This window comes from Protopterus annectens, chromosome 9.part0 (assembly GCF_019279795.1).
Source record: "Protopterus annectens isolate FY-2018-M chromosome 9.part0, PAN1.0, whole genome shotgun sequence".
Classification (NCBI taxonomy): Eukaryota; Metazoa; Chordata; order Ceratodontiformes; family Protopteridae; genus Protopterus; species Protopterus annectens.
Genome location: NC_056743.1, coordinates 532,305,102 through 532,332,411, shown reverse-complemented (window position 1 = coordinate 532,332,411; position 27,310 = coordinate 532,305,102).

Genomic DNA, 27,310 nt, shown 5'->3' with positions numbered 1-27,310 from the left:
TATTCTACTTTCAAAATAAGCATAAACAGTTTGTTTTCTTCTCCTAACCTCTTCCACGCAGGAGTTGCAGTTGAGAGTCATTCAGTTTAAACTTATGAAAGCATTTTCACTCTTTTAACAGTTCTTCAAACTCAGCACTTTGATATAAGGTTTCAGAAACTGACATGTCTATAAGGTCTTTCATCAGTCTTTTCATGCAGGGGATGCCACAACAAACACATACTCCCAGTAGGAGCATTCCTACACAAATGGCAATCAGGATGTTCATTAGGATGGTACCCCACCCCCCAAACCATTTCTGGAAAAAGTCCGTCAGTGGGTTTGGGCCTGGTTTGGTCATGGCCAACACTTGCTGAATTACCTCAAGATGATTGTCTATCTTGTGTTTATGGTCAGGAATATACAAACAGCATTCTTCTTGGATTAAAGTGCAAGTACCACCTCTCGCCGCTAGGGTGAAGTCGAGAGCCATGCAGTTCTGAAGCACTACAGTTCTCATAGCATTCAGTTCATCAGTCACCAATTCGAGAGCAGAAAAATTTGCATTACTCATTACTTCGAGAAGTTTCGACAGTTTTCTCAGCTCCCAGATCGATTTCACTGCTCCATATGCTGGTAATATGCCTGCCCACGATATAACGCTATCACTCAAGTCCATATGTGTCAGTCCTTTGCCTATGGAATGATGGTCTTTCCAACGCGCATTGATTTGTCCCACTGGATTTACAGGTTTCTTGATGACCTCTCAGACATTTCAAATTTTTCCTCGAGGCAAAACTGCAGTGTGTCGTATGGCCGGAACCAGGTAACCCAAAAAACAACTGCCAGACCAATTCTCAGGTAACCATTTGTATGCCTTTCTACCACACACAAAGTAACAATACTCTACTTTAGTAGTAACTTTGCTATGAATATACACTCACCCTGCAGGAAACATTTTTCTATCTATTATAAACAGTTGTTTATAAAGAACAGAATTATGTTTTACTTCATCAAGTGTTTTATGCATCAATCCAAGAAATTAATCATAGTTTGTATTACAATAAAGATCTACTTTGTTACCTTTAGTGTAACATTTATAAGGAACAGTCACATTGCAATTGCTCCAACCCACCTGAACAGTATAATTTTTATAAAAACACACAGTTCCCTTTTGTGGAACAGACAAGTGCAATGCTGTTTTATCTTGTGATGTAATGGTTGAGGTATCATAAATCAAGTTCTCCCAGGTCTCATTGACCCCTAGGGGGACTGTAGTCATTAATAACCCCCCGTATACTGTCGGCAAGGCTGTGCAAATCCAGCAGTTCGAAACATTGAAAGTCTCAGCATACACATATTTAATTGCCTGGTAAGTGTTAAAGTTTGGATGCCAGTCAATGAGTAACGTTTCACGTTTATTCAGTTCAGTCTGTGTGGCTGGGAAAAGGAAAGGCCACAACAAAAAGATTATTGTCACCAGTACATTTAACAGGATGATGATGCAATACTTCTGAGGAAAGGGTTGTTCTGCATTCCTGTTTCTTCTGGACTCTATCATTTTTACTCTTGGCATGTGACAAGGTTTTTGTCCAGTTCAAAGTTCTTTATTAATTTACAGTGCGTCAGGTGGATCCAGGAGGCACGCTCCGCTATCTTGACTGCAGTGGGTGTCGACAGAAGCACTTGATATGGACCTTCCCACTTTAGTGATGCCCAATTCTTTCTCTTTATTGTCTTCACCCAAACCCAAGTTCTGGTGGACACTGCCACTTCTGAAGGTCTGGCTCTTTTTTTTATCTGAAACAGAATTTGACTGCAACAAATGTTTAGAATTTAACAAATTTCGCATGTACTCAGCTAGTGTACTGTCAGCTTCCTGGTCTGCGGGCATGAGAGATTTCTCCAAATAACTTTTCAAAAGGAGTCAACCCTTTTGCATTCAGATCAGTTCTCATGCTCAACAGTGCCAGGGGCAAGACAGTACACCCAATTTCTCTGCGTCTCTACTATCAACTTCCTTAGCTTATTCTTTAAAATCCCATTATGCCTCTCTACTAGCCCTGCAGATTGTGGGTGATACGCACAATGATTTCTTAAAGAAATACCAAAATGTCTACTTAACTGTTGTATGGTCTGGTTTACGAAGTGTGTGCCATTGTCACTGTAGATCCTTTCCGGAATGCCGAATCTAGGGATGATTTCTTTAACAAGGACTTTGGCCATGGTTGCTGCGTCTGGATTTTTAGTCGGAAAGGCTTCCACCCATCTGGAAAACATATCCACAATGACAAGACAATACTTATTTTCACATTTATTCAACTCTATGAAATCCATACAGATAGTGTGAAATGGATATGGTGGTGTAGGGAAACTCACTTGCTTGGGCTTTAACGCCCCTTGTGCATGATGTTTATTACAAACATGGCACATCGAACAAAATTTTTTAGTATAGTTTAAGAATCCATATGTCGTGAACACTTGGTTCACCAGCTGTACCATCCCACCTGTTGAGACATGGCACTGCCCATGGCTCAACAAAGCTGCATATCTAAACAAATTAGACGGCAATATCGGTTTTCCTTTTTAGAGATGTACAGCCCCTTTGAGAATTGCTCCTCATTTTATCCATCTTTGTTTTTCAACTTGCGTAGTAAGTGTCTGCATTGTCTTTAACATTTCTAAGTCTAAAATCTCAGACGGTTGTAATTCCTCATTTAAAAGAAATACTTCTGAAGCTGCCTGCTTTGCAGCTGTATCAGCTCTTGCATTACCTTTTGAAATCTTGTCCTGTTGCTTGGTATGAGCTGTGCATTTACAAATAGCTACTTTCTGAGGTAACTGAATAGATTCTAAAAGATCTAAAATAAACTGTGCATGATTGATTGGTTTTCCAGTAGATGTTATCATTCCTCGATTTTTGCACTGTTGTGCAAAAACATGTACAGTAGAAAAAGCATACTGGCTGTCAGTAAAAATGTTCACACATTTACCCTTTGCTAAGGTACATGCCCGTGTGAAGGCAATCAATTCTGCTGCCTGTGCAGATAAATTGTGTGGTAAAGATTTCGCTTCTATAATCTCAATATCAGAAACTACTGCATATCCTACTAGGTTCTGTCCTGCAGGACCCCTTTTGCATGAGCCATCCACGTAGTATGTCACCTCGGCATCATCCAAGGGAACATCCGTAAGGTCTTTTCTAGGCAGTGTCTTTTGCACAATCACCTGCAGGCAGCTGTGTGGTGTGCCATCTGCAGGGGTTGGGAGCAAGGTAGAATGGTTCAAAGTCATTCAATTGTCATATGAGGTTGGCTCAACAATATAGTCATACAGGAAAGATGCCTAGCAGGGGAAAGATATGCTACCTTCTCTTGCAGTAAAATAATCGTGACTGCATGAGGTGCTCTCACTGTGAGAGGGTGGAACAAAACTACCGAGGCCGAAGCCTGTACTGCCATTGCAGCTGCAACTACTGCTTGTACACAGTGAGGTAAAGACCATGCCACTGGGTCCAGTTGTGATGAATAATAAGCAATAGGGCGTTGCTTGTCCCCATGCTGCTGTGTTAACACTGATGTCATATAACCTTACTTACAATCTACAGTTTGGAAAAAATGTTTGATAGTTTGGTAATCCCAAAACTAATGAGGATGCTATTAACTGTTTCAGTTTGCAGAAAGCAGATTCTGCTTCTGGTGTCCATTGTAATAAATCCTGTGCTGCCATAGGCTTTTTATAAATCAGGTTAGTCAATGGTGCAGATTCCAAGGCATAGTTTGGAATCCAACTCCGACAAAAATTAGTTGTACCCAGGAAGGACATCATTTCCTTCTTGGTAGTGGGTTTTGGTGCTTGCAAAATCGCTACTTTTCTGTCCTCATCTAATGTCCTACCTCCCTTGGATATTATATATCCTAGGTATTTAACTTGTTTTTTTCCAAAGCTGCAGTTTATTTTTGTTTACTTTATGTCCTTCAGTGGTTAAAAATTGTAATAGCACTATGGTATCTTCTTTACAATCTTAGTGGGTGGGGGACGCCAGCAGGATATCATCAACATAAAGCAAAATCTGGCTACCTCTTGGTGGGGTAAGTCCCACCAAGTTGCTTGCCATTTCTTGTGAGAATATTGTTGGGCTTTCACAATATCCCTGTGGTAGTCATGTATATGTATACCTTTTCACCTGAAATGTGAATGCAAACCAATACTGGCTGTCAGGGTGTATCGGTATCGAGAAGAATGCATTGCTGATATCTACCACAGAAAAATATTTCTGTTGAGGTTTTAAATCATTCAACAGGGTATGTGGGTCTGGCACCATAGGTGCCCTTGGTATTACTGCGTCATTTACAGCTTGTAACTCTTGGACCATACGCCACTCTCCATTTGCTTTCTTAACAGGAAATAAGGGTGTGTTACATGATGAATCAGGAGATTCCACCAACACCCCTTCCTTAAGTAAAGCTGCTATAATAGGTTTGATTCCTACCTCTGCATCTTTTCTTAAGGGATACTGTCTTTTTTGTGGTCTAAATGCTGACTACTTTGGCGTAATAGTAACTGGTCCCGCTGTACGAATAAGTCCTACATCTGATTTTCCTGTTGACCAGAGAGTTTCTGGTATATTCTGTAAGGCATTCTCTTCCTCCTTCAATAGGAGTGCTAATCAGCTGTCCTTGCTAGACTGCAAGTGTGCAGCTGGGTGGGTCTGAGTTATCCAATTCAGCTTCTGCTTTTGTATTCCCTGTTTTGACAGTTCTGACTCTGTCTGCTTTTCCCATCTCGTGACTTTCTCTCCTAAGTCTACCCATTTTACATCCTTGTCCTTAGTTAAGATAACATGTGGTAATCGATTAGATTTATAGAGTGCAAAGAACTCCTGGGGCAATGAACAGCTGGCTACACTGTTCCCTTCTGTGTCCCAGTACAGATTACGTAATATCAATCTGTTTGCATGATTTCTAAACAATTCTTGCTCATATTGCTTATCAGGTCCTGGTGTGTTACAATAATACAGAGTACAGTGCAACAAATGCTGTTTATCAATGTCAAGGGAGGGGAACTTGCTGATGGCTACGTTCATCAATTCTTCGGTCACTGCCCCTGGACCAGTCGTAACCAAGTCCTGGCTGTACCAATAAAACATTTTACCCTCTGTTTGCACTGCAAAGGTATCAATTTGTCGCTGTGCTTCCATACCCTGCATAGTCGGAACTACTGCTATACCAAATAGCTGCATAAGGTCTCTGCCCGAGAGATTTACTGGGCATGTTGCAGAAACAACAATTTTGCTTTTCTGGGTCAATCCTGAAACAGGATCAGTTATCACAATATTATGGGAGAGGGGCTCCCGATACAGCTGTCCATTGGCTGCTTTCACTAATATGCAATCAGGTGACTCTGAGTTCTCTGGCAGTTTGGAGGGATGTATCAGGGTCCGTGATGCCCCTGAGTCACACAAGAATCTGACTTCCCTCCCTTCTACCAGGAGTGTAACTTCTGGTTTCGTGTCTCCTAAATAGAGCTCTAAGCTCAATAAAGCCAAATCTAATATTTCATTTTCTTCACTATCCGTGACTTCCTGCACTTCCTCTTTCTTCTGCCACATTCTCTACTCCCTCTATCACATTCTCATTCTTCCCTTCTCTGCTATCCCCTTCTAGTGATTCCTGACTATCATATAGTCAGTCCTCACCCTCCTTATCTTCCGTGGTTGCTTTCTTGTTTTATTTGCAATCCCTTGCCAAGTGTCCCTTTTTACCGCATTTAAAACATTCACCCCTTTTCTTTCGCCCTTCAAAGTCCTCTGATCGCTGATCAGATTGTTTGTTTCCCTGGGCATTTCTCTTGCTCTTTTTCCTGGACTGTACTACATATACTTCTGCTCCATCTTCTACAGAAAATACTTGGGCTTTCTTTTTTTTTTTTTTTTGCTATTAAAATGCCTTTCAGCATGCCTAGCATATTCAAGTAATTACTGTAACCTGCTTGTACGATGATCTACCATGTGCTTTGTAATAAAGCTGCTTATAGGTGCAATACTGCCTTTCAAAAATGCATTCTTTAACTGCTGCTCATATGGGGAATCATGTGTCTGATCTTCAGGATCCTGCATTCCACGGTGGTTATTAAAACATTCTAATAGTCTGGCATAATGTCTGTCAATAGTTTCACCTTCCTGTTGGATGCATTGATTAATGCAAGTCCAGTCTGTCCTAGGCTTCCATTTCTCAGAGATGTGGTCTGTAAGACCTTTCACTCTGTTGTCTAATTCTGCACTGCTATGTGGGAGGGGCCTGAGCGCAGCATCACGGGGATTCCAGTCGCCACTAATCATGTGCCAATCTGGTCCCACAATTTATCTGACTACTGTTTCTACCTCTTCTCCATTTAAATTATAACTTAGCCTCATTCCTTGCAAGTCTTCTAAGAACTTTCTAAAGTTAACTTTTGGATGGGGAATTCCCTCAATGGCTTTCGGGATGTCTTCCGGAGTCCAGGGTCTATACACTAGGATAGTTGGGTCCTGACCTTCTTGCCCTGCCTGAGGATTAGGCACTTCTATAAGTGGGCATATTTCTTCTTCACTCATCGTGAATTTCTACCCATTTGATATAACTCAATGTCCCCTTTTGAGTTTCCTGCCCGTGTTCGAGACCTGGTCTCGACGGGATCTCTAATAAACGGTTTCGCTTTTGTAGTGTCTCTACTTACAGTGACAGCAGGATATCGCAGGGGTGGACTAACTTGTTCACTTGCCTCATATTCTGGTAAGGGAGGCGGAGGGGCTGATGCTATTACTAAGTTATTGTCCTCCTTATCTAAAAACATTGCTTTTGAATTATTACTCTTTTGTTCCCTTCGGTTTACTTCCTCAATCCACCTGTGTGCCTGAGGAATTCCTAATTGACGTTGCTTTTTTACTCGACCTCTAGAATCGGTTTTAAGCTGTTTGACAAGTGAGGATTTTTCTAATTTACCATCAAATTCATACTTAACCCATTTTGAGTAGTATTTAATATTATCAGCACGCTGTGACTGCATGTATTTAGCGTCTTCGGTTAACGGCGGATTTTGGGATCTTTTTGTACAATTATTACCCATTTTGTTCTACCCTTTTAATGGTTGCGTAACTCCTTATTTTTAACGTGGTACCACAGATTTTGTTATAGTCTCTTCAGAATGACTGCCTACCTGCTCTGTTTCCCTGATCTATGACAGTAATCTTTTTGTCGCTGACTTGTATAAACAAAGTCTTAACAAAATAAATACAAATCTAGTCCCTGAACTAAAACAGAAAAAAAGTAGACTCACCTTACCTGAGCCTTCTTGATTGATCACCTGGTTCGAGTAAATCCGTCCTTCAGTCGCAGATCAGAAAATGGCTGGCCTCTTTTGTACGACAATTCAGTCGGAGGGCTTTTCAACTAAGAAGAACCGATGTGGTCTCTTCCCCGTATGGTTTCAAGCCACCTGGCCTGTCTGATCCGAGGCGAAGTGAGGGTTTCCGGTCCGAAGGACCAATCTGTCAAAGGAAAAAACTTCAAAGACCAATACACGTAAGGTTCAGTTAAGGTATATTTATTTACTTGCCGCAAGGAGACAAAAACATGCAAATACAAGGATTTGTCTAACTACTAACAGGAAGTACGTTTATTCTTATACTGTTTTACAAGACATGGTCTTCTATGGCTGACGTAATCAAACACAACTTTCAGTATTGTTCTACAGCAGATGTTACTCAGATTTTCTGCTGACGTGACTAGATTTGTGAGAAACTTTTGAGAAAAACAACCTGGCCTTGGTGGGCTCTACTTCGTTTACAAGCTTCCATTGTACAGTGTTGCATTTCAAGGTACTCTTCTAATTCAGATACAAGCAAATGCTGATTGCAGTTCATATTTTCAAATAGGCTTTGCCCTAATTATCTATAGTTTCTACAGCTGTGTATTTTCTCACAGCACAAACGGAACTTCTTGTCTAAGCTTCATACAAGTAGTAGTGTTCTATCCATTATTTTCCTAACATAAGCAGAAATCATCTACTTCTCAGTAAATTTCCAAGGCACAAGCAAGATTTTAGCTAACAATACAAGGTCAGAAAGCATCTGCAGTTTGTACAGATTTATGCAGTATGAAATAGAATAAATGTGTTAACCCTTTTCAAGCTCTAAATGCACTAAGCATATTACTAATACACACATTAATACATATTTTTCTGACAATCATTAATCTCCTATTGCCCATTTCCTTCTTGATGTTGGGGTGTCGCATCACCTCTTCCATCTCTCTTAATTCAAAGCCAGTCTACTACCTTCTTTGGCAGTCATACCAATAACAACAGAAACATGCAAATGAATATTGGTAACTTACAAAATGATTATACAATCTTCTATGAGGAAGTAAATCTATGCGCTAAAGAATATATGTTAACATTCTGTAAAAATATGAGGCAGAAGGTCAAGACAACCAGTGATGTATGATCATTGTTTTTCTCTGCTTCTAATGGAATATCTTGCAGATCATTAGGAAATGCATGAAGGAATCATGTAATTTTAGTTGTAAGCAGTGCTACTGCTAAATGACTTTTTGAGAGCATTGTAACAAATATCTAACTTTTGACTACCACTGTACAGATTTTCAACAATGCTAATATGAATTTACATTCTTAAATCAGAATTCATTCCTGCTCATACAAACTCAGCTAGTCTGATGTGTGGGTACCCCAATTTAGTCCACCACATTTCTTTTTCAATTTGGGTTTCAGTGCCTGCGTTGCTGCTTGCCAAACTTCTGCAGATCAGGATTTAATCTGCGAAGAAGTAGCATGTAACCATGTTTTCATGTATATGTGTATGTGCATGTGTGTGTGTGTGTGTATGCATGCATGCACGTACACACACACAAACACATATCTAAAAACAATCTGGAAGAGAAGAGGAATGACTAATGGAACTCACAGTACTTCTTGATATTTCAGGCATAATATTAGATAGTTTAGCAAAGGAGTGGGTATCTCTTAAATTGAAAAGGTGGTCTTTGCATGTTGTTATGATTTACTAGTAACTAGGTAAGGTAATGTAGTGTCAGCCAACAGGTTGGGTTGGGTAATGGCTTTTGAGAAGCTTAGTAAAATGTTGTTTTTAAGAAAGTGGAATATGGACAGGCAAGTGTTCTTTGGATAGATTGAGTCAAGTCTTTTTTTTTTTTTTTATATATTTATTAGCAACAGAACATCACCTACCAATATACTGCTTTCTTGACATTTGCAGATATTTTGGAAATAGACAATATATTAAAGGGATGATGATGGACTACTGCTATATATTAGCTTAACCAAATGGTCAAAGGTTATTCTAAATAAATTCAGCACTTTCCAGTTTGTAGGGATTAAATACAACTTAAGATACATCATACTCCGTGTTAAGTGCACAGAGGTAAAATATGAGAATGACTTTGTTTTACTCAGTATATATGAAGAAGAGCATTGAGAGCACTGTTATATGATTAACCCCTTTACTACTGACTTTTATGAAGGATGTGCCACAATAACTATTTTGTCTTGTTTTCACTGCAGAATATAAAAGGTTGTTTTTTCGCAGAATGGTTTGACATATTCTCTCAAAATTTTCAAGGAGTCAGACTTGGGTCAGTTACAGTATATGAAAATATATTTAAACACTGTTTGAAAGGAAACACTATTACTTGAATGTTAATAAAAAGATGTTCACATCATTTTAAATCCAGTGTCTTAGCTATCATACACCACTTATCCTATTCTTTTTGCTGCAGTCCATTGACAGAGTTCATTTTTTAATTGTAAGTGGCCTGACATAACCAGATGGTGTGTGCATGTGCGTGCGTAATTACTATGAAACCTGCAGTTCTTCCCGTAGCAAACACATGCTTCCACATATGCAGATATCAGCTATTGTTACCTGCTTATCATAGGTGTGCATCCTTGAAGAAAAGTTGCATGCCATGTAACCTCCTTTTTGAGAGGGTACCACTGTTGCCACAAATGATCTTCCTCATACCCTCCCACCTGAATCAGCAAGCATTGTATGCACAGTAATATGCCTTGAAGTTAATAAATCAGAACTTGTATAAATAAACTCCAGGGAATTGCACTGGGGTATTTTGTCAATCCAATATTGCACATTAAAGGAACAAGGCATCTGGAAGACTTATTTTAACCAGGAATGTAGAATATTGCCCACTGGCATTAAGAGGTTCAAACATATCATAGGCCCATGTGCTTGTAATTTAACCATCTAAATTACCATATAATTACTGCAAAATATACCCAGTTCATCCCACACAAACATTAAGGCAAAAGATACTAATATGGTAGCATACAAAAAGATGGGAGAGAAGATGTACCCTCAAGGATCAGAGATCCGTATGACTGCACTAATAATTAAAAAAAAAGTGGGATGACTATCTCATAAATGGGCAAAGCATCCTAGGACAGTGTAATTGTAGTATTATGTCACAAACATTTGATGAATGCATCATAAGTAGTTATTTGTACTGAACTGACTGAAATTTAAATTGTAAGAAATATTGTTGATGTGTAAGGAAGTAGGACGATGTTTGGAATGGACATGCTTTTACACTGCAAATAGGACAGTAATGGAACTTGAATGGTCAGCTTTGAATCAGCATACCCCTGGCATCGCATTCACAGAAGTTTGTCCCAAAAGTTCAAGTCCAGTATGTGCAAAAAACTCTGACACGCAAGTCAACACTGTGTGGCAAAAAATGCTGAAAACGACCACAGGTGGCAAGACAAATCCAAGGAACAAAATATAATCCACAGAGACAAGTTTTAATTCATAAAAACAAGTAGTGTAAGCACTTTTGTCTTGCTTCTGTGAGCAAGACTTCATCAGACAAACCAAACTAATGCAAAATGCAGCTATTTAAAGTGTCACATGCTGAACATCAATTAGCTTCTAAAAGCAAAAGTTACAGATATTTAAAAACATTTCAATATAAATACAAATGCTAAATGAATAAGCATGAATAAAACTGACCAAGAATGAACATGCACGCTGAGGATGACCTGATTTTAAAAATATTATAAAAAACTTTGTTTAAAAACTGTGCTAAATAATTAAGGGCAAAATGAGCAATTCATTTAAAAGAAGCAATTCATTCAAAAGAAGTAATTAATTCAAAGGACATACTCACCAGTAAAATCAACTGTTACCCAGCCTGTCAGTTAACTAATATAATAGAAAAAATACAAAGAGTATGGAAAAGTAATTCTAGTAAGGTCCAGTGATGTAAACAAACAACAAATGTACAGAAGAAGTGATCAATTACCTCTGCAGACTCTTCAGTTTTAAAACACAAGACAAGGAACATAAATCATTTAGTCCTGGAGCATTGTAGGCATTCAGTTTTATTTTCCATAATAATTTGCACAGTTCTAGCTTAAGGGTGAGCCCCCCCCCCCCGGGATCTTGTTCAATTTGATCAATCACCCTAAACTTGAAACTGTGCAAGGGGTGCTTAGCCAGTGCATTCTCCAATTTTAACTTCCTGATGCTGTAAATATGTTCATAGACCCTGACCTTGAATCTACGATCAGTTTTACCGATGTAGAAACAAGGGCAGAAGTTGCAGGTTGCTAAATAGACCACTCCCTTGGTGGCACAATTCATAGGTTCATACTAGGCTATCTGCCCTGGGCAATTACAAGCCTAGCCCGATTTTGTTTGGCTTATGCCACCCCTTGATTTGAGTATACTGTGCCCTTTTTAAGGTTTAGTTTACTGTGCCTCTATCTAATAGTGACACGGAAGTAATCCCTGGGACAAACCTACGATCCCCATCCACTCATCAAGATTCTTCTTGAAGAGATTCCGTGAGGTGTTCTGCCTAACATGAATTGGAATTCTATTCCAGAGCGAAGGGAGCCTCTGGGTTATGAATCTGTCCCTCCAGCAAGTTTTATTTATTTCTCTGCTGAGGTTCAAGTCCCTCGAGCGTGTGGCTCTAAGGTATTTAGATTTACTGAGGTGGAGCATGTCCATTAATTCTGGATTGGACATAGCTTTATATGTCAGGCATAGATCGCCTCGAAGTAGGCGGTATGCAACTGAGTAGAGCTGGAGTTTTTTAACCGAGCAGCATATGGCATCTGCTTGAGTCCCTTGATCCTCTTGGTGAGGTACTTTTGGGGTCTTTCTAATTGCTGCAGGTGTCGGGTAAGGTACATCCCAAAAGGGCATTATATTCGATGATAGGCCTGATGAGGGATGAATAAAGGGACACGATTACCTCTCTTGATCTAGATGTGAATCCTTTCATGATGAGGTGGGCTATGTAGAAGGTCTTTCTAACCACTTTGGCAATGTGGTTGTCAAAGGAGAGATTGCTATCAACTTGGGTCCCCAGATCCCTAATTACTTTCTCTGTACTTAATGGGTTACCGCCTATGTGGTAATTTGTGGGCACATTGTTTTTGCCAAAGGGTATGACTATACACTTTTTGGCATTTAGCTTTAGACCATGGCTCTGGCATCAGTTATCCGTCTCTGTGAGACCTTTTTGAAGGATGTTTGTGTCAGCTGGAGAGTCGATTATGGCGCCCAGTTTGCAGTCATCTGTGAACTTGGTGAGCCATAGTCCTCCCACGTTGGCCTGTACCTCGGTAAAGTATATACCGAACAAGAGCTGTCCCAGGACAGAACCTTGTGGGATGCCCCTTGTTACCGGTTTCGAGTCTGACATGGCTCCAGTAACTCTCACTCTGTGGGTTCTGGCTTTGAGCCAGTTTGTGACCCATCTTGTGACATAGGGGTTTATATTTAAGCTGGATAGCTTATCTATGATGCCCGAGTGGGGTATTGTGTCAAATGCCTTTGCTAGGTCCAGACAGGCTGTGTGGACTACCTTCCCTTCATCTATGGCTTTGGTGACTGTTTCAAAGAAGTCGACCAGGTTCAAAAGGCAGGATCTGCCCTTGACGAAGCCGAATTGGGTAGGATCTAGTGTCTGTAGGTCCCCAATGTCTTTGTTTATGAGCTCCATGATGATCCTCTCCATAGCCTTGCAGACTAGGCTAGTCAGACTTATGGGGCGATAGTTTCCAGGGTCCGTAGAGGCTCCACCTTTGTAGAGTGGGACCACTGTTGCTGTACGCCATTCTGTGGGCACATATCCTGTAGTGAGGCTGAGATTGTACAGCTGTTTTATTTGAGGGGTTAGTTCTTCTTGGAGTTCATGTAGGACGCAACCTGGGATGCCATCTGGTCCCATGGAAGCAGTGGTTTTTGCTTTGGAGAGGGCAGCCTTCACCTGAGCATCAGAGATGTTTGGGAGGCAGCCCTCTGCCGGCATAGATACTTGCTCTTTTGGGGGGGAGGGGGTGGAGAAGTTTGCACTGAACCTGTCTGCCAGGATATTGGGGATGTCTGTGGGTTCAGTGTATTTTTTGTCGTTTAGAATCAACTCAGAACAAGTCTGGGAGTTGCATCCCAGGTTCCTAACATAACTGAAAAAAGCCTTATGATTGTCTTTAGTGTCCTGTGCAATTTTTCTCTCGAAGCTGGCCTTGGAGGATTTTATGAGGGATCGTAATTTTTTGCTAGTACTGATCAGAGTTGCCTTCCCTATTAGGGATTTTGCTCTATCATGTAGTAGCTTCCTCCTTCTGTTGTACAGTTTATTTATGGCTGGGGTCCACCAGACTGTACGCCTGCCTTTGGATGATTGGGTCTTGATTTTGTTTGGGATAGCATGATCCATGCATTCCTGGAGATGTCCGTAGAATGCGTTTATATAGGATTCTGCAGTTTGGGCCGTAGTTTCCACTGGCCCTGGGGCCTTGAAGGATTCCACTTCGGTTTTGAGAAGTGAGAAGTTCGCTTTTGAGAAGTTTTTCACTGTGGTTTTCTGGGTTGGGGTGGGGTCGGGATGTGGATATCCAGTGAAATTAATTTATGGTCTGATCTTACCAATGAGGGATATACTTCTGGTATGGAGCATAGAGTACCCATGTTGGTAATGATCAGGTCTAGTATGTTATCCCTCTTGTGGGAGTGGTGACTAGTTGTTCCATAGCATTTGAGTTTATAATTTCCAGGAACCTTTGGGCTAAGGTGCTGGGGCTTGAGTAGTGCTCCCAGTCTATGTTTGGGTAGTTGAAGTCGCCCAATATAATGGTGTTCGGAGAGAACTTCATGTTCTCCAATGTTTTCAGGAAAGCCGAGTGGGATTCCTGACTTTGAGAGGGTGGTCTGTAGGATGCTATAAACTGAAAAGCAGTCTTGCCCACTGTTAGTTGCACATGGATGATCTCCGATACTTCGTGCAATGCCACTAACCTGTAGGTGTGGATATCCTTGATAAATATGGAAACTCCCCCTCCTTTTGTGGTTCGGTCTGGGTTTGGGGGCCGAAAAGCATGATATGAGGTATAACCTGGTAGTGCTGGGGTGCTCTCTGGAACCTTGAACCAGGTTTCTTTCACTGCACAGATATCGATGTTCTCCATACTGAGGAGAGCTTCGAGTGTGTGCATCTTGAGGTTAAGACTTCTGGCATTTAGCAGCATTACCCTTAGTTTCTTGTTCCTTGTGCTGTCTATGGAGGTGGGTTTGACTTTTGAGCCTTGCCTAAAAAAGGCCCTATGGGGGTGGCAAGGGCCTTTGCCAATATCCGAAAGCCCAGTGGTGACAGGTGCAAGCCGTCCCTAGCGAAGCAACATGGCTTGTCGAGCATGTCATCCCAGGCTGACAGACACTGGATCCCCTTTGAATGACACCAAAATTTTAGCCAATTGTTAAAATCGATCATTTTGTCTTTGTACTGTGGCATCATTCTAGGTGAGGGTAAGATGCTGCTCTAAATCTTTTATTTATGTAATATATTCTCCCTCTAATGGAGAAGGCATTACCCACCTCTATAAATCTACACTGGGAGCAGATCTCACATTTATACATGCCTGGAGCCCTTGCAACTGGGATCTTACCCCTCTCCAACAAACTTTTAAGGTTCTGCCCTCTCCTATAGACAAATCTAGGTCTGGATTCAAGAATAAAAGTCAGATCTGTATCTGAACTAAGTAGAGTCCAATTTTTATACATATTTTGTCGTATGTGATAAAAGTCACCTTGGGTGGGTTTGTTTTTATATGACTGGCTCCGCTCAACTAAAGATGCCACAATGTTGAGGGCTACATGCCTAGTTGAAAGTATTGGACTAAATACTCCATTGTTTCTCTTGTGTTGGACCTGAAATATCATCTCTTCTAAAAGTTGGCTAGGGAACCCCCGTTTCAGAAACATTCCCCTCAAGATTTGACATTCCATATAAAATTCATCATCATCAGAAAACATGCGGGCCACCCTTTACCAACTGGCCCTTAATAACAGATTTAACATTAATCTTTCATATCAAAAAAACAGCCATATGAAAATGTAATATGGTTGGGAAACAAAGAACTTACCAAAACATCTTCAGTAAGTGTGTATTATTTAATTATCTAGAATATTTATTATACTGTGGTTATTTAGATAACAGTGTTTATGTTATGAATGTTTTGAGGTGGTGGTGCTGCGGTAGTGTTGTCGCCTCACAGTAAGACGTTGTCCTGTTCGATTCTCAGCTAGAGCGTCTTCTGTGTGGTGACATGCGTGAATGGGCGTACCTTCGCTGAAGGTTGTGCGTCAGGGCCGGCAACTCGGCATGTAAAAATCTACTGCCAGTCATTAGCGGACCCGAGTTCCGCTGTGGCGACCCCAAACCATGAAAAGCCAAAAGACACAACAATGTTTTGCATACATTATCCAGTTGTATTATAGTATTTCTAGTACATGTCAGTTCTCTTTAAAGTCAGTTTTTCTTCAAAGTCAGTAAGGCAGTTTAAAATGCATTTATATGTTGACACTGTTTTTTGATATGAGAGCTTATTTTTTTTTTATCACTGGATTAATTGTTCTAGATTATGTAAATGATGTAATTGGGTAATTGTTTAGATACCTGGTTTGTATAAAAGGAGGTGGGTTTTGTATTTGAATTATTCCTTGAAGGTGAAAGGCTGAGGTACCAGTATAAATGGTGAATGACATTTCCTGAAGTCAGCGTGGATTCTGTTTCATGATGTTTTTATGCTGTGTATCTTCAGATATAACATACCTGCCAGATGGCCAGCCCAAAACTCACACTAATAAGTCATAAAACAGAGAAGAGTTACAAAATGTTATTCGCAAAATGCCAGGTTAATGGCATATACAAGTTGCATCAGTTCCTAACAATTCATTGTCACTGATTGTGAATGATGTTCAGGGAGCACTTTGTGAACTTATTTCCAAACCAAACATTTTAGGTATTATATATTCCATATGGCCTCACATTATGTAAACATTAGGTATAAAAGCATGGCTTGCAATTTAACCAAGGTGTGTTTCTCAAATAGTGCAAAGTAAAGTAGCTGCTGCCTTGATATTTATACAATAAAATTAGTGGTCCTGTCATATGAGAAATGAGGGACAATTGTGGAACACTTCAGATGTTTTTATACACCCAAAAAGTGGCAGAGGTATGATAACCTGTTCCCTCTATAGGGGTGCATGGCAAACTTTATCTTCTGCATTCAAAGCAGAATCATAAAGTCTTCCTGTGTGTCAGTATCACATAAGGTTCTCCAACTTCAACAAAATGTAGATTTTAGCCTGTGAGGAAATATTGAATCTTTTCTGCAGATAAGAGACAGGAGCAGCCTTTCTGTTGCATACAGTAAATGGCAATAATAGTTACCTGCCATTTCCACCCTGTTTAAGGATGCTGAATGACTAAATAAGAGATCCATCAGCTTGGCTTCAGTGATTTCTCTCAGGCTGGCTTGTAATTAGACAACATACGGTTTGGTGGTGCTGCGGTAGCGTTGTCGTCTCACAGTAAGACGTCCTGTTCGATTCTCAGCTAGAGCATCTTCTGTGTGGAGACTTGCGTGAATGAGCGTACCTTCGTTGAAGGTTGTGCGTCAGGACCGGCAAATCGGCACGTAAAAATCTACTGCCAATCATTAGCGGACTGGAGTTCTGCTGTGGCGACCTCTAACTGGGAAAAGCCGAAAGACACAACAACAACGGTTAACAGAAATCCTTTTGTAAATAGATGCCTTCTATATGTGCAATTTGTATAATATCTGAAAATATGTGGAACACATTCATACCTGTCAAACTCTTAAAGGAAGAAATCTGGGCAAAGCCATAAATAAAGGGGGGACAAAGGCCTAAAACCAGGAACCATGTTTAAATATTGCTCTTACAAACTTAGAAAGTAGATAGAAATAACAGGTTTTGCATCAGCATGATGTTCCTGAAGGTTATGATGTCTGAAACTCAAATGCCTGTCATTATTTTCTGACTTAAGACATCAATGATTTGCCAATGAAGTGCTAGAAAACTGCAATTATATGAAAAATAGACAAAGAGTATGAGGCAAAAATCTGGTCATTCTGCAAAACTCTGTACATTTGAGAGCTATGTGTCGGTATCCTTAGGTTTTCAAAATGTTCTACAAAATGCTCTTTCAAAAAATTCATTACCATTTCACTGAAGCAATTGCAATCTATTGGATAAATATTTAATTCAAATACCTAACTGCACTTAGTATGATGATATATGACTTCCAAAACTTAATTTACAGTTTGAAATAGGTGAGAAATGTTTAATTCACACATCTAAGCATACCTGATATGACAAAATACTAAAAGAATACAGGGTGTAGGGTAGAAGGAAATCATTAGTTGCCTGCAAACTTCATGCATTTAGAGTCTGCAGAAGAGAACAAACAATGAATGTTAGGATTCTAGACAAGGTTTTCTACTTGTGTGAGTTACAGCTCAGATTTTATTTAGCATTTTCTTTTGAGTGGCTTTTGCACTTGTGCTATTACTTTGGATTTGATAGAAAGAAGCAGAACTGATGAACATAAAACTGAAAAACCCTCTACAAAGAACATTTAATTAACATCTGTCTTTCAAAAAGAAATTGTACTTGCCTTGCCCAGGAAAACCTTAGAATGTCTTTTCCGGTCTGCAGAATAGCAGCTGCTACATGCAGTTGTGAAATTCCCTGAAACAATTGATTATAACATGTCCAGTGTATTAAACAGGAAAATGTATGCAGATGTACAATAAATATTGCAAATCTCATAATTGCTGCAAAATAATGCATATGCAGAGCACCAGATGGCATTATAAGGTTTTAATTTGAATTGTTTAATGCAGCAAGCAGTTCACTTCCAATGAATAAGAACTGATTTTCTTGAAACATATGCTGGTTCAGTCTTATTTATTATTGCCTTTGAATGGCTGAAAATTTCTGTTGTATTATTTCTGCACAGTGCTTTGTTTCAGTAGAAGTTGAGTCACTTAAGAGCTAACGAGGTACAAAGTTCTGAGGGTGGGCTCTTTGATAACTATTGCTGCATTTCTTGACAGTAACTTAATCTTGTCAATATGATAGAATATGTAATCTGCACTGCAGTGAAATCAGCAAAGCCCATTATGGACTGTCCAGCGAATATAACAAAGCTAAAAGAACTAAATCATTTAACTGCTAACATATGCTTTGTTTCATATACTGTTTAGACATCATTCAAGATCTTGCGTATTTACAGTGTATCGGTTTATAACATGAGAATGTCAGTGTAAAAAAAATGAAATGTGATGAATTATGATCTATGTTGCTTGTCCAGATGGAAGCATCATTTAAGAAAGTTGGTAGCACAGCATTGTCTGCTTTTGACAAGTTCACTTCGTGATCTGAATGCATATTTCATATAATGAATTCCATTCACAATCGAGGAAATAGTTGGCATTAAACTCATCAGGCATGACCAATGGAAAAATTTATACATCACAGCAACTCTGAATTAGAATGCAAAAAAGCGAAATAAATATATTGAGTGTATTGTACATTTGTAAATGTGTTAAATGTTATTATCAGCATGACTCAGAAGAAGGAATTGTTTTCTGGTGACATTATATGCACAAATGACTCACTGCCTTGGCTCGTAAATATTTTCCTTTGTGATTTTCCTCCCATTAGCATAATCCCATAATAAATCAAAAGTTCACTCTTATCTTTACCTATTAACTAGCTCGGAAACAAAGCAAAATAATTTATTTTCTGGGATGTTTGATGTAGTGTGGTACTCTCATAATGAGAAAAGAAAATACTTTTCACACTGCTGTGATTCATAGAAACATATACTGAGCATGCAGTTTTTATAAAATAGGTTGCCCTGTGATGGACATGAATCTTGAAAGTGGCTGTTTTATTGCAAATTTTGAATAAGGTTAATCTGCAGATTATAGATATTCTTTCCATAAACATAGACTCAATAAAAAAGTGATAACGCATAGCTAGATTCTTAATGCTGACTTCAGTACATGGAAATGAAAACATCATTCTTTTTATGGTAATATGCAGACGAGAAAAAGGGGTTGTTTAGAGCAAGTGATTTCTAGCTGTATTCTATTTTAGTCCCATTTTTTATACAGTAGTTAATAAACATTTTTCTAAGTCATACTAGCAAATGTATCTTCTACTACTACAGCTAAGTTTGCAATGCTAGCATCACAACATGGACAAGAGCAACTGTGAAGCACTAAGTTAAATGAGTTCATACATGTTTTAATAGGAGTTAAAAGTTACACAGAACTTAAAAGGATGAAACACAACAAAAAAGCATCACCCAGCAGAACAACTAATTCACTTTATTTATTTATTTATTTATTTATTGACATTTGTTAACCGGATTTGTCCAACTGGGCTTGTGGCCCATTTTCAGTGGAGACCCGAGGAGAAAAGCTCCAGTAATACATTTTAAAACAAGTACAATTTTAAACAATATGGATATAATAGCAGTTATAGCAAAACAATTCACATATATGTTGGGTTACATGCATAAAGTTAAAGTTGCATTAAAAAGAAGCTAAGTAAGAATTTTACATTGATATAGTTCAATAGGTCAACAATAAACATTTTTTGTTTGTATAAAATTGTGCAAATGCATAGTAGACACATTGAAGAGAGAGGTGTAATGAGGTACTAAGTATGGTCCTTTTGAGGGTACATAAAGGGAAGGAAGACTAGGTAGGGTTATGGCAAGGGCAGGTTCTGGAATTGAGAAAATAAGCTTTTAGTTAATTTTTAAAGTGTGAGGTGTGGGAGACTGAAAGTAAGTCAAGGGGAAGTTTGTTCCAAGCATGGGCAAGGGAGTGTTTGTAGAGTAGTTTGCCTACTGACCTTTTTGGGTGGTAGATATCACGTAATTGTTGGTTAGAAGTACGGAGGGTCCGGGATGGGATGTAGATGGAGACTAAGGAAGATAGAGATGGACAGAAGGAGGGTTTATAAAGAATAGAGTGTAGCATATGAAATTGATAAGATAGCAGAAACTGGGGAAGTTCAAGCCATTGAAGAGAGTTTAAAGAAATGCAGTGGTGTGAGTTGTATGGGGAGTTAGTAATGAATCTGGCTGTTTTATGGTAAGTCTGTTGCAGTTTGTTTAGAGTGGAGGCCTGGATATTGGTAAGAACTGGGGAGGAGGAGTGCCTGGCCCAGGGTAAGTCTGGATTCAGGGGGTTAGGAATTTTTTGTTCTGATATAGCAGACCAGTTTCTGGTTGTTTTTTTAATACATTGGAGTATGTGTAGGTTGAACTTGAGTTCGTCATCGATAATAACCCCTAGGAGTTTTGTGTGGGTGTCAGGTTGGATGTTTGTATTGTTAGAAGATGTAATAAAAAAGGAGGTTTTGTGATGAGAAAGAGAACGGGGAAGGAAAAGTAGGAGTTTGGTCTTTTTGGGATTTAGGATCAATAGGTTGTGAGAGAGCCATTGTTCAGTGGATAGTAGGGCCTGTTGGGTCAGGGAGTGTAGTTCAGGAATGTTATTTGAGATGGCTATATGTGTGGAGTCATCGGCATACTGAATAAGGGAGGATTCTTTGCATGAGGTGTAAAGATCATTGGTGAAGGTGTTAAACAAAAGGGGTCCCAAGATGGAGCCTTGGGGAACACCAGTGGAGATGGGAAGCAAAGATGAGGAGGATGAAAGCAATTTGACAGATTGTTCCCTGCCAGATAGGTAACTATTAAACCAGGCAAGTGTGGAGGGGGATAGTTGGAGATTTGCGAGTTTGGATAGTAGTAGAGGATGAGAGACAGTATCAAAGACTTTGGAGAGATCTAGGAAGAGACAGGAAATGAGTTTATTGTTATCTAGGGCCTCTGCAATGATATGAGTGAAAGAGAGGAGGGCAGTGGTGGTGCTGTGGTGAGGACGAAATCCATGTTGGGTAGAGGTAAGTAAGTGGTGTGTGAGGAGGTGATTGAGAAGCTGTGAGTGAATACATTTTTCTAATATCTTGGAGAGGGGGGACAGAATGGCAATGGGTCGGTAGTTTGAGGGGTCAGTGGAGTTTCCACCTTTATGAAGAGGGATAGTGAAGAAAGATTTCAAAAGGGTGGGGACAGTTGATTCCAGAATAGATTGATTAATTAGTATAGATACAGGATAGGCAATTGAGTTAGCAGCAAGTTTGAAGACTGTAGGAGATAGATTGTCAATGGAAGGAGAGCAAGGTTTTAGCTTGAGTAGTAGAGATTTGATGTAAGTAATGGGAACTGGCTCAAAAGTAAACAAAGTTGTGTTAGTGGGACTTGGAGAGGTGGGTGTTGAAGTAGAGTTTGGCTTACAGGTTACCAGTTTTTGGATGGAAGAGATAAAGTGTTTATTCAGGAGGGTAGCTGTTTCCTGAGAGGAAGAGTTAGGGTATGGGGAGGGAATAGAGGGCTCTCCAGGATAGATGATGTTGAGAGTTGTCCAAAATTTTCGAGGATTGTATTTGTTGTTAAGCTGAGCAGAGCTATAGTATAACTTTGTCATTATTTGTATGTTTTTGCAAGGTTCCTCAGTTGTCTGTATTTTTGAAGAAAAGGTGGTTGCTTAGTTTTAGTCCAGGTTTTCCAAGCATGATCTCTGTGTTTCATAAGGAACCTAGTCTCTTTGGAGAGCCAGGGAGCATGGTTTGATTTTACTCTGATCTTCCTTGAGGGAGCTAAGGAGTTTAGAGTATTCATGAAGATGCTATTGAAAGTGCTTACAGCATAGTTTAGGGGGAGGTGTTTTAGGATGGACCAATCTATGTTGTGGAGAATGGAGTTAAATTGGGGTGAATTGAAAGTTGATGGTTTTCGGCAGTCTTTGATAAGGTGGGGTTTAGGAATATGGGAGTAGTGTCTTAAGATGGTGGTAGGGAGATGATCACTGAGGGAGTCAGGTAAGGTGGTGGGATTGTGGTATTGGTGGGGGGGAATTGGTAAGGATCCAGTCTATGATGGAGCTGGAAGTGGAATTTTTATGGAAGTGAGTGGGATATGTTATAAGTTGGTGGAAGACGTGTAGGTGGATACTGAGTTGGGGGAGTCAGTTGTGAGTTTGGACCAATCAATGTTGACATCACCAAGGATAAGTGTCTCATATGATATGTTGTAGGAGAACCAGGATAGGATGTTTTCAAGAATGTGCAGATTGTTACCAGGAGGAAGGTAGATAGAGGCAATTGCAAGTTTTTTGTGGGGATTCAAATGGCAGTTAAGGATGATGATTTCAGCTGGGAGGAAGTCATGAATTGGGGAAGGGTATGTTGAGGGGTTAAGAATGTTTGAGTAGAGGATGGCCACGCCACCACCTTTTTTTACAGGTCTGTCAGATCAGAAGATATTATAACCTGGTGGGAGTATTTCACTATTTGAGATTTGTGGCTTGAGCCAGGTTTCAGATAGGGAGAGAATGTGAGGGGTATTGAGAGCTATCCATGAGTGCAGCTCAGTGACTTTACTAGCTAGACTCTGAATATTCAATGAGTAAATAGTTAAGTATTTAGATGGAGATGATTGTTGTGATTGAGGTTGGTGACTGTTAGAGGAGTAAGATGGGGGCAGTGTAGAGGTAGTTTTGGGGAGAGAAGAGGGGCCAGGGTTGGGATGGATATCTCCAGAACAAAGTAAGTTTTTAGTGAGGAGAGAGTGTGTAGTAGATGCTAGATGGAGTTTGTATAGTTTTGACTTAGCTTTGTGGGAAGGTTTAAAAACCTGTATTATGGATAGTTTATATAGACTTGAGGTAGAGGTAGTAAAGAGATTAGGGGAGATAGTAAAATATGAAGTAGATGGATATATGTTGTATGAGGCAGAAGTTGGTGAACATAGGAGTGGGTCAGAGAGACTGGATTGGTAAGAGGTGGAGATAGAGAGAATAAGGAGTAGTGTAGAAGATATTAGAAAATAATACATGTTGGAATACTTGTTCAGAAAAAAAAAAAATTCATTTGCTTTTACTGTACTTGTGTTTCTACCTACTTTTTTTTTACTTTTGCATCATCTTAAAAGTACTCAATTGTATTTATTACTGCTTGGTGTAACTCATTCTAAGCCTTTTGGTTTAAACACTTGGGCTTCGGACCAGTTGTTTTGCACTGAGAGGGTTTGTGGTCTCCACTGTAGTGGCAGAACAGGTAGCTTACATCCCTCTAGGTTGGGAACTGCTGATTGAGGGCTCAGTGTCTGTTATTCTAAAAGTGTATTAATTCTGGTTTAAGCACTTGGGCTTTCAGGCCAGCTATTTTACATTAAGAGGGTTCGTGGTCTGCACTCTTGTGGGAGGAGAGGCTAGACTCTGCCCTTCTGAGCTGGGAATTTCTGGTTAAAGGCTTATAGTGCATGCATATCTGAACTGCTTCTTACTGAAGTTGGTGCGCTTTGTTTGCTGTGGCATAGACTGGATTCGGGCCTGCTGGATCTAGCTTTGTTTGTGTAACTTGAGCACTAATCCAGGCATTCTCTAAAGTATTCAATTGTATTTATTACTGCTTGGTAGTAACTTGATTAAAGTGTAGCTATCATTCTAAGTCTTTTGGATTAAGCACTTGGGCTTCAGACCAGTTGTTTTACATTAGGAAGGTTTGTGGCATGCACTGTGGTGGCAGGACAGGTAGCTTTCATCCTTCTAAGTTGGGAACTGCTGATTGAGAGCCCAGTGTCTGTTATTCTTAAAGTGTATTAGTTCTGGTTTAAGCACTTGGGCTTCAGGCCAGTTATTTTACATTAAGAAGGTTCGTGGTCTGCACTCTTGTGGGAGAAGAGGCTGGACTCTGCCCTTCTGAGCTGGGAATTTCTGGTTAAAGGTTTATAGTGCCTGAATATTTGAACTGTATCTTACTGAAATTGGTACACCTTGTTTGTTGTAGCATAGACTAGATCCAGGCCTGCTGAATCTAGCTTTGTTTATATGCTTGTTGTTTGTTTGCTTGTTATTTCCTGGAACGCTAATTCCACCTAATATGCAGCTTCTCAGCGCTTCTGTGGATCACTAGTGATATCTGCATTGCTTACTGTACTTATTTCCTTGTTTCACTTGAAAGAAAGTTACTGTTTGTCGATTTTGCATTTAAGTTACCTGTAACACATTGCACTTAAGTTACCTGGCACTTGCTCACTAAAGCAATTATATAAGTCAGCACTAAAAATTAAAAGCACTACACCCTCACTCCCCACTGGCCCTTCTTTTCAATTATTAAGGAATTCCCAATATTATTCTAGCATGTCCAAAGGTCAGTTGTCAATCTCCTCTCCGGTCCAGCTGGTGAATCTGGGAATCTTGAGGCAATGTTACAACTGCCTCATGTACACAGACAACCCTCTCCTCCTCCCAACAAATTCCAACCCATGTGAGAGATGCAACCATATAGCCAAACTGGAGGCTAAGCTCTCTCAACTCAGTACTGGCATAACCAGTCAGGAGGAGAAGGAAACCACACTCACTACAATTCCAGTCTCACATAGACCTACCACGACAGCAAACCAAACACATAATCACACAAAACATACTCGGAGGCTCTAAATAAAGATCTGCCTAAGCAGCAGAGACCTCCAAATCAGACACCCAAGCAACCGCTACCCCAAAACAAAACACGTGCAACACATATCTCACAAAGCCAGTGTGCCAAACAGTCACAGCCCTTAAGACTAAACAACACACCTGATACACTTGTAATAGGTGACTCTATCGACAGGCACACTGACGTCCCGCTCACCAGGCTGAACAAGGAGAGGGTCACGGTGAGCAGCCTGTCAGGCGCTAGGATCCACCACATAACACAAGCACTCAGGTCACTCCAAGGCAAGTACAAATATGACTCAGTCATTGTCCATGCTGGTGTGAATGACCTGAGACATACCTCCCTGGACTACATGAAAAGAGACATAAAGGAGCTCTCTGAGCATGTAGACCAGGCCGGTATGACCCTGACCTTGAGTAGCATCTTACCCTCACCAAGAATGATGCCACAATATGAAGACAAGATGATCAATTTCAACAATTGGCTTAAGTACTGGTGTCATTCAAAGGGGATCCAATGCCTGTCAGCTTGGGGATGATATGCTCGACAAGCCATGATGCTTCGCTAGGGACAGCTTGCACCTGTCACCCCTGGGCTTTCGGATATTGGCAAAGGCACTTGCTACCCCATAGTGCCTTTTTTAGGCAAGGCTCAAAAGACAAACCCACCTCCATAGGTATCACAAGGGATAAGAAACTAAGAGTAATGGTACTCAACGCCAGAAGTCTAAACCTCAAGATGCACGCACTCGAAACTCTCCTTAGCATGGAGAACATCGATATCTGTGCAGTAACAGAAACCTGGTTCAGGGCTCCCGAGAGCACCCCAGCACTACCAGGTTATACCTCATACCATGCTTTTCGCCCCAAAACTTGATCGAACCACAAAAGGAGGGGGAGTATCGATATTCATCAAAGATACCCACACCTCCAGGTTGGTGGCAAAGCACGAAGCATCAGAGACTATTCATGTGCAACTAACAGTGGGTAAAACTGCCTTCCAGTTTATAGCCTGCTACAGACCACCCTCCCAAACCCAGGAACCCCACTCGGCCTTCCTGAGAACACTGGAAAATATGAAGGTCTCTCCAAACACCATTATATTGGGCGACTTCAACTACCCAAACATAGATTGGGAGCATTACTCTAACTCCAACACCCTAGCCCAAAGATTCCTAGAATTTATAAACTCAAATGCTATGGAACAACTTGTTACCACTCCCACAAGAGGGGAAAACATACTCGACCTGATCATCACCAACATGGGGACTCTATGCTCCAGACCAGAAGTGTATCCCTCACTGGTAAGATCAGACCATAAACTAATCTCACTGGATATTCACATCCCGACCCCACCCCCTGCCCAGAAAACCACAGTGAAAAACTTCTCTAAAGCAAATTTCACACTCCTCAAAACCGAGGTGGAATCCTTCAAAGCCCCTGGGCCTGTGGAAAATACGGCCCAGACCGCAGAATCCTTTATAAACGCATTCTATGAACACCTTCATGAATGCATGGATCATGCAATCCCAAATAAAACCAAGACCCAATCCTCCAAAGGCAGACATCCTATCTGGTGGACCCCAGCCATAAACAAACTATACAATAGAAGGAGGAAGCTACTAAATGGTAGAGCAAAATCCCAAAAAGGGAAGGCATCACTGATCAGTATTAGCAAAAAACTACGGGCACTCATAAAATTGTCTAAGGCCAGCTTCGAGAGAAAAATTGCACAGGACACTAAGGATAATCACAAGGCTTTCTTTAGTTATGTTAGGAACCTGGGTGGTAATTCCCAGATATGCTCAGAATTAGTCCAAAATGACAAAAAATACACTGAACCCACAGACATTGCCAACATCCTAGCTGACAGGTTCAGCGCAAACTTCTCCCCTCCCCACCAAAAGGGCAAATATCTATCCCAGCAGAGTGCTGCCCCCCTGACATCTCAGATGCTCAGGTGAGAGCCACCCTCTCCAAAGCAAAAAACACAGCATCAATGGGACCAGACGGTGTCCCGGGCTGCGTCCTACATGAACTCCAAGAAGAGCTAAACCCAAACATAAAACTACTGTTCAATCTCAGCCTTACTACAGGATATGTGCCCAAAGAGTGGCGTTCAGCAACAGTGGTCCCTCTCCATAAAGGTGGTGCCTCAACAGATCCTGGAAACTATCGCCCCATAAGCCTGACTAGCTTGGTCTGCAAAGCTATGGAAAGGATCATCATGGACCTCATAAATAAAGATATTGGGGACCTACAGACACTGGATCCTACCCAGTTCGGCTATGTTAAGGGCAGATCCTGCCTCTTAAACCTGGTTGATTTCTTTGAAACAGTCACCAAGGCCATTGACGAGGGGAAGGTGGTCCACACAGCCTACCTGGACCTCGCAAAA